Source organism: Haliotis rubra, unplaced genomic scaffold (assembly GCF_003918875.1).
Source record: "Haliotis rubra isolate DU_JTF1 unplaced genomic scaffold, ASM391887v1 Scf236, whole genome shotgun sequence".
Taxonomy (NCBI): domain Eukaryota; kingdom Metazoa; phylum Mollusca; class Gastropoda; order Lepetellida; family Haliotidae; genus Haliotis; species Haliotis rubra.
In genome coordinates this window covers 1,436,856-1,443,420 of record NW_025766403.1, presented here as the reverse complement: position 1 = coordinate 1,443,420, position 6,565 = coordinate 1,436,856, and the positions used below count along the sequence as shown (strand labels likewise).

At 42.4% G+C, this 6,565-nt stretch overlaps 1 long non-coding RNA gene across 1 annotated transcript; it reads right to left on the bottom strand.

The window, feature by feature from the left end:
- Window positions 1-885: 885 nt before the first annotated feature.
- LOC124278376 lies at window positions 886-6,457 on the bottom strand. Its single transcript, XR_006899077.1, has 3 exons — window positions 6,378-6,457; window positions 5,815-5,859; window positions 886-972 (listed from the first exon to the last, which is right to left on the bottom strand). It is a non-coding gene; the product is annotated as an uncharacterized LOC124278376 (long non-coding RNA).
- Between the last annotated feature and the right edge of the window lie 108 nt (window positions 6,458-6,565).

Here is a 6,565-nt window from a genome sequence, read left to right as displayed (position 1 = left end):
CATACAGTCTAGGTACGAAATTCCATAAACGTACAAGACATCGAAGTAAAAATAAATTATTTTGTAAACAATAATGACGTCCCAGATTATTTAAACATTAACAGACAAACAATTTTAGACAACACAACATCTGCGTAACATTGCAACAATGCCCATTGTCAGATTAGCCAATCAGAGAGCAGTAGTGGGCATTGGATAGTTTGTTTTCGGTGTTTGAAAACTTTAACTCAAAAGTAATTGTCAGAGCAGCCAATCAAATGCCACTAACAGTGGGTTTTATAAGTTCATATACCAAAGTTCTCATGTAAAGATCACGACACCCCAGACAACTTTCACTAATCAGTTATAAGAGACAGGTAAATATTAGTATTGTCTTTTTTCTTATGTGTTAACAGGAATGCGAAAAGCAATACTGCCAACAAAGATCTGATCTAACATCTTTTCACACACAGATATACATGCAAGACATAATGAACGTAGACGGAGTAATAACATGAATATTGCACCGTAGTAGATATTAGATTAGATTTCACATTAATCTGAAATCGGTAAACCGGTTAACAAAATAAAAATGAAAGACTTATAACCCGACCTGACTCAGTAAATGTTAAATGTGGTTCAAGGTTAAGTATAAATATGTTCTTTTATATCTAAATGTCTTTGTGACATTCAACACGGGTGTAGTTATACAACTTGTATCTGTTACATGTGGTTCAGGATTAGGTATAAATATGTTTCCTTTCATGTCTTAATGTCTCCCTGTAGTTCTGGCTTGATACGTCGAAAATGTCACCTCCTTCAGTTGAAGGAAATGAACGAAACTGAAGGAGAACTACAGCTTCAAGACTTGATGAAGTATCGCTGAGTTTAGATTGTCTGAGACACGGACCTGCTGCATCTGATTTGATGACGTATGATGGTTCGGCTTGCTTCCTCTCACACATTAGATGCCGGCATCTGTCCAGACGGTATCTACAATGGAGAGGTCTTAAAGATAGATTACTGACTAATGTAGAACGATATATAGGCTAAATACAACCCTCTTGCTACCTGTAACAGAAAATCACTTGATGGCTAACTGCTTGTGTATACTTCAAGGCAGTATACAAGGCAGTTGTCGGGTTCTTCAGTAAATCCGAGAGTGTTCTGCAAAAGCAATGTATTGTTTTACCGTTCTAATCCTGGTGAGCGTGGTGGGACTTGGTGTGGTGGTATGTGGTGTGGTGGGACATGGTGGGGCGGTGGCTGGTTGGCTGATCTTTAACGCCACACAGCAATATTCCAGCTATATGTCGGCGGTCTATATCGAAGGAAATGATCGAACCTGGACCAGACAATCCAGTATCCGACATCATGAGCATAGATCTACGTAATTGTGACACGATGTAATGTCAACCAAGTCAGCGAGCCTGACCATCCGATCTCGTTAGTTGCCTCTTACGACAAGCATGGGTTCTAACCCGGATCTTCACGGGTCGGTGGGTGGTGTTGTGGGGCGTAGTACCCTTTAAGTAAACAGTGCTAAAACCTAAATATGTGACGTAATACTGCAATATAGTGAATGGATTGCAGATAATGTTTGACAAATATACAAGCCACGTCTCCTGTAGAGACAGACGCCAATCGCAGCTATGATGACGACGAAGATGATGAGTAAGGGGATACCGACGCCGAGCCCAACAGCCAGGGGGATAGAGAGTTCTATGAAAAGCCCTTATAGATCAGCTATCGGATACCAAAGCAGCAGAAAGATCATATTGTATGGGACAATTGAAGAATAAACACCTTTCCAAATGATTCTCTCTCTCTCTCTCTCTCTCTCCTCTCTCTCTCTCTCTCTCTCTCTCTCTGATTGATGGATTATCTCATGTCACGCTGAAAGTGATTAGGTGATTGATGGAATATCTTGTCAGGTTTTGCTGCTGCTGGGTCAACAATGAATAATTGACCCTCTCTCACGATATGGCTGAGATAATGCCGATGTGACGTCCAATATTAACTCACTCACTCAACAATGTTCCAGTTAGATCACGGGTGTGTCAGATTTGTGTGGAAGGAAGGCCTGAGTTGATGCTTGTCATGATGATGGTGTTGACAAACCGTAACAACATCATCGGCGGTAACCTGGATTCGAACACATGATCAACAGTTTCTGGCATGTCCAAGGGGTGCAATATTGCACATGACTTATCCCACCGGGTACCCATTTTCTGCTGGGTGAACAGAGGCAAGTTTGAAAAACCTCACTTGCCTAAGGTGAGACCACATGTGCTTCGTTGTGGGGCAGGACTAAAGTCCTAGACACTCTCAGGAGTCAAGCTGCCAAACACGGTCACCCATCCAAGGAATGTCCGCGCCCAACGTTCCTTTACTTCACCTGATTTGTGACCTGAGCTCCATGCACAGGAGCACACACCACCTTAGTCGATTGCGACACCGTGAGTATTTCCAGGATATAATCCTAACTCAGGATATAATATAATCCTGACCCAGAAACAAGACACTGCATGACCCGAAGTATAACAAAGGAAAATTACGTTCCTAAATACGAGTTCAGCGTGACCAAAACAACACAATGTGTAATGTGAATAGCCTTAATGCAAAAACAGCTGTTTTATGATTACATTGAAATGCGAGTGTAAATAACTGGCGTTATTTTTTGAGAAACAGAGAACAAGATTTCATAGTTCTGACCCTTGGCATTTACGTATAATGTTACATGCAAAGCAAGAGGATTGAATCTACTTATTACACATTAATAACATATCGAAACAGTAATCTCCCCGGTTTTAGTGATCGGGGCTGAGATATTCCTTGGTGTCATATATTCATGTTCGTCCAACTTCTAGAGAGTAAGTTTAGTATTACGCCGCTTTAAGCAATATCCCAACAATATCACGGCGGGGGACACTAGCAATAGGGCTTCACACATTGTACCCATATGGGGAATCGAACCCGGGTCTTCAGCGTGACAAGCGAACGCCTTAACCATTAAGGGCTACCCCACCGCCCCCAGACTAGCGAGTGAATGAATAAGGCGTTACATTCAAGCAATATCACAACTGGGAATGCTAGCAATAGGGCTTCACACATTGTACCCATGTGGGGAATCGAACCCGGGTCTTCAGCGTGACGAGCGAACGCCTTAACCACAAGGCTACCCCACCACCAACCTAGCGAGTGAATGAATAAAGCGTTACATTCAAGCAATAGCACAGCTGGGAATGCTAGCAATAGGGCTTCACACATTGTACCCATGTGGGGAATCGAACCCGGGTCTTCAGCGTGACGAGCGAACGCCTTAACCACAAGGCTACCCCACCGCCCCCAGACTAGCGAGTGAATGAATAAGGCGTTACATTCAAGCAATATCACAGCTGGGAATGCTAGCAATAGGGCTTCACACTTTGCACCCATGTGGGGAATCGAACCCGGGTTCTTCATCGTGACGAGCGGACGCTTTAACCACTAGGCTACCCCACCGCCCCGGAGAAAGTCGGATAACTCGAAGTATTTAGGTATGTCCCTTTAAATCCAACAAAAAGTCTGATTATTTGATAGCAAATTTCATGATTATGGTTAACGCGCTTCGTTCTGTTTTCCATTATATAACTTCAGTACACTACCTTCTCATTTGATCAGTTCAACATTGAATATACACACTCATATGCCTAAAGGCAAGTGGTGTTAGATAACAGATTCGCGGTAAATATTCACATGGGGTCTATAATCATTGCTTAAGCTATCGTATCTTTCATTTCAGCCGGAATGGTGGGTTGCCTAGTGGTTAAATCATTCGTCTTCACGCCGCCGGCTGGGTGAAAATCCAGTCACAGGGACACATGTGTTTATGGCCCATGATTGAGCGTCTAATAGTATCACATGTACGTATTGAGAGAGATCAAAGGCGCTTCTCAGCATCTATTAGACAACATACAGGGCCGTTCGTTTCGCGGGAACCAACATCCCACTTACAATTTTAATTAAATGTATTTGGACATGCCTGTCCAACAGCGTAAGTACTAGACTTTCAACTTTTTACTATGTTACATTTCAACACTTTCTAAATGACATTGTGTATGCATACTAAGTATCTAATGATAATGTTTAATTTGCCATGTACTTAAACGTCAAATACCAGTATACGAGTGTGAAACATTATGAATATGAGTAGACTAGCGAGTGAGAGAATTCAGTTTTACACCGCTTTTAGCAATATTCCAGCAATATCACGGCGGGGACACCAGAAATGGACTTCACACATTGTGCCCATGTGGGGAATCGAACCTTCGGCGTGACTTCCACTAGGCTACCGCCAAGGACTAGTGACGAATAAGCTTTACATTCAAGAACGCTGGGAATTAGGGCTTCACACATTGTACTAGGCTACCGCCTTAACCACAAGGCTACCCACCGACCCCAGACTAGCGAGTGAATGAATAAGGCTTTACATCGCTGTCACAGCTTTACAACAGTCAGTAGTCAACAATATCACCGCTGCGAATGCTAGAAATGGGCTTCACACTTTGTACACAGATTACATACTGTTATCGACAAGGAATTGAGTGGTGCGTCACGCGAGACTCACAACAGGTTGTCGAATAAATGCTGAACGGCGCCTTAAACCACCTCACGTGATACAAAATCATAAGTGTCATTAGGATTGTTATTCATGAAAATAATCATTAAGATTGCGGGGGAAAAGAATATTCGGGTTAGAATTGATCTTCAGTAACCCATGCTTGTCGTAAAAGGCGACTAACGGGATCGGGTTGTCGGGCTCGCTGACGTGGTTGACACATGTCATCGTATCCCAATAGAGTAGATCGATGCTCATGCTGTTGATCACTGGATTATCTGGTCCAGACTCGATTATTTACAAATTATTTAGGTAGTGCCCACCACATATATTGTTACGAGATGATTACACGAGCAAGTGTGTCATACGGGTGCTCTAATGATGTACCCTTGGGAACAATCAAAACATTCTAAAAAAAAAAAAATTGAAAAAAAATAAAAAATAATGATGTGTGTCATACGACTTACACGAACCGAGTGAGAAATTTTGTATTGCCTGTGCAATAAACTAACAGTTCCATACAATGAACAATTTGTTTTGCAAATATTTGCTCTCATATAATCCACAGCAGTTTTCCGACGTGTTTGTCCTGGGTGAGATACTTTAGGTGAGATCTACACACCTACACGGTTCAGACAATGGTTTCCGGGTATACCAGAGTTCTTGTAAACCGACGTGACTACAAATCATTTCGCTACCTAGTAAACTACGTTTATAACGAACTCAGTGGGACTAATAATTTAAGATCGGTATGCTTACTGTTGTTCTGTAACGCCAGCAATATTTCAGCTATATGAGGGCCTACTGTAAATAATCGAGTTTGGACCAGACAATCAAATGATCAACATCATGAGCATCGATGTACATTACTGGGACACGATGACATGTGTCAACCAAGTCAGCGCGTTTGACCACACGATGGATTAATTGCCTCTTACGACAAGCATGGGCTACTGAAGACCAATCCTAACCCAGATTTTCACGGGTCTGTAACAGTACTGGCTATAGTAAATAGGTTTGGTTTAACGCAGTTTTAAACAATCTTCCAGTTACATCACGGTGTGTCAGCTTCATGGCGGAGGAATGAAGGAAGTGATCTTGGAAGATTGGTCAAACCCACGGCATGGTGTTGACAAACCAAGAAACATAACCGGGGCAAACCGGTTTTCGAACATATGATCTTAAGCTTCTGCCATGCACAGATAAAATATTGGAATGGAATAGTGTTGAAGTACCTCAGAGGGCTGAGCAGGTGACACGACGGGCCTCTGTAGTCGGAACTGAAACATACAAACAGACAGGTACTTGTCTCTGTGTACACTCATCTGATAGCGTAAACATAGTGGCTACCGATAAATAATTCTTTCACGGATACCGAAATACAGCTTGTAATGTAAATTATACTTCCCATCAAAAGTTTAGACTCACCTAAAGCACTCATTATATGTTATGTACATATATACTCATGCCAATAATGGTTGTCACCCCCTCCCCACCCCAACCCCCACACTTCACACCCCACCCCTCTCAATTAAACAAATTGAAGGGGGCGACAACCATTATATTGGCATGTGTATATATGGTTACATCGAAGATGAATTCCTCCACTAGCTTAGGGGAACCAACTGCAAACTTTATGCAGATGAATTGTACGAGGATTGTGCATCAAATTGCTAAAAGGCATGTGCATATATCGTTCATGTGAACAGCTGCGTTTTGGTGCAAAGTTTTGTTAAGAATTCGCCAATTTTCACTGATTTTCATCATTTACAGTAATGTACAGTTATATTCGACTCACATCCTCCTCAGGTTTCAGAGCCTTGTACAGGAAGTCCCAGGAGAAGTTGGAGTCGCGAGCAGGGTTGTGGTCGTCGTCCCTTGCGCAGACGAAGATGACGTCGCTATGAAATGGAGGAGACACAGACTGAGTCGAAGCTGAAGTCGCATTCACAAACATTCCACCCAAACACCAAACTGTGATAGCTC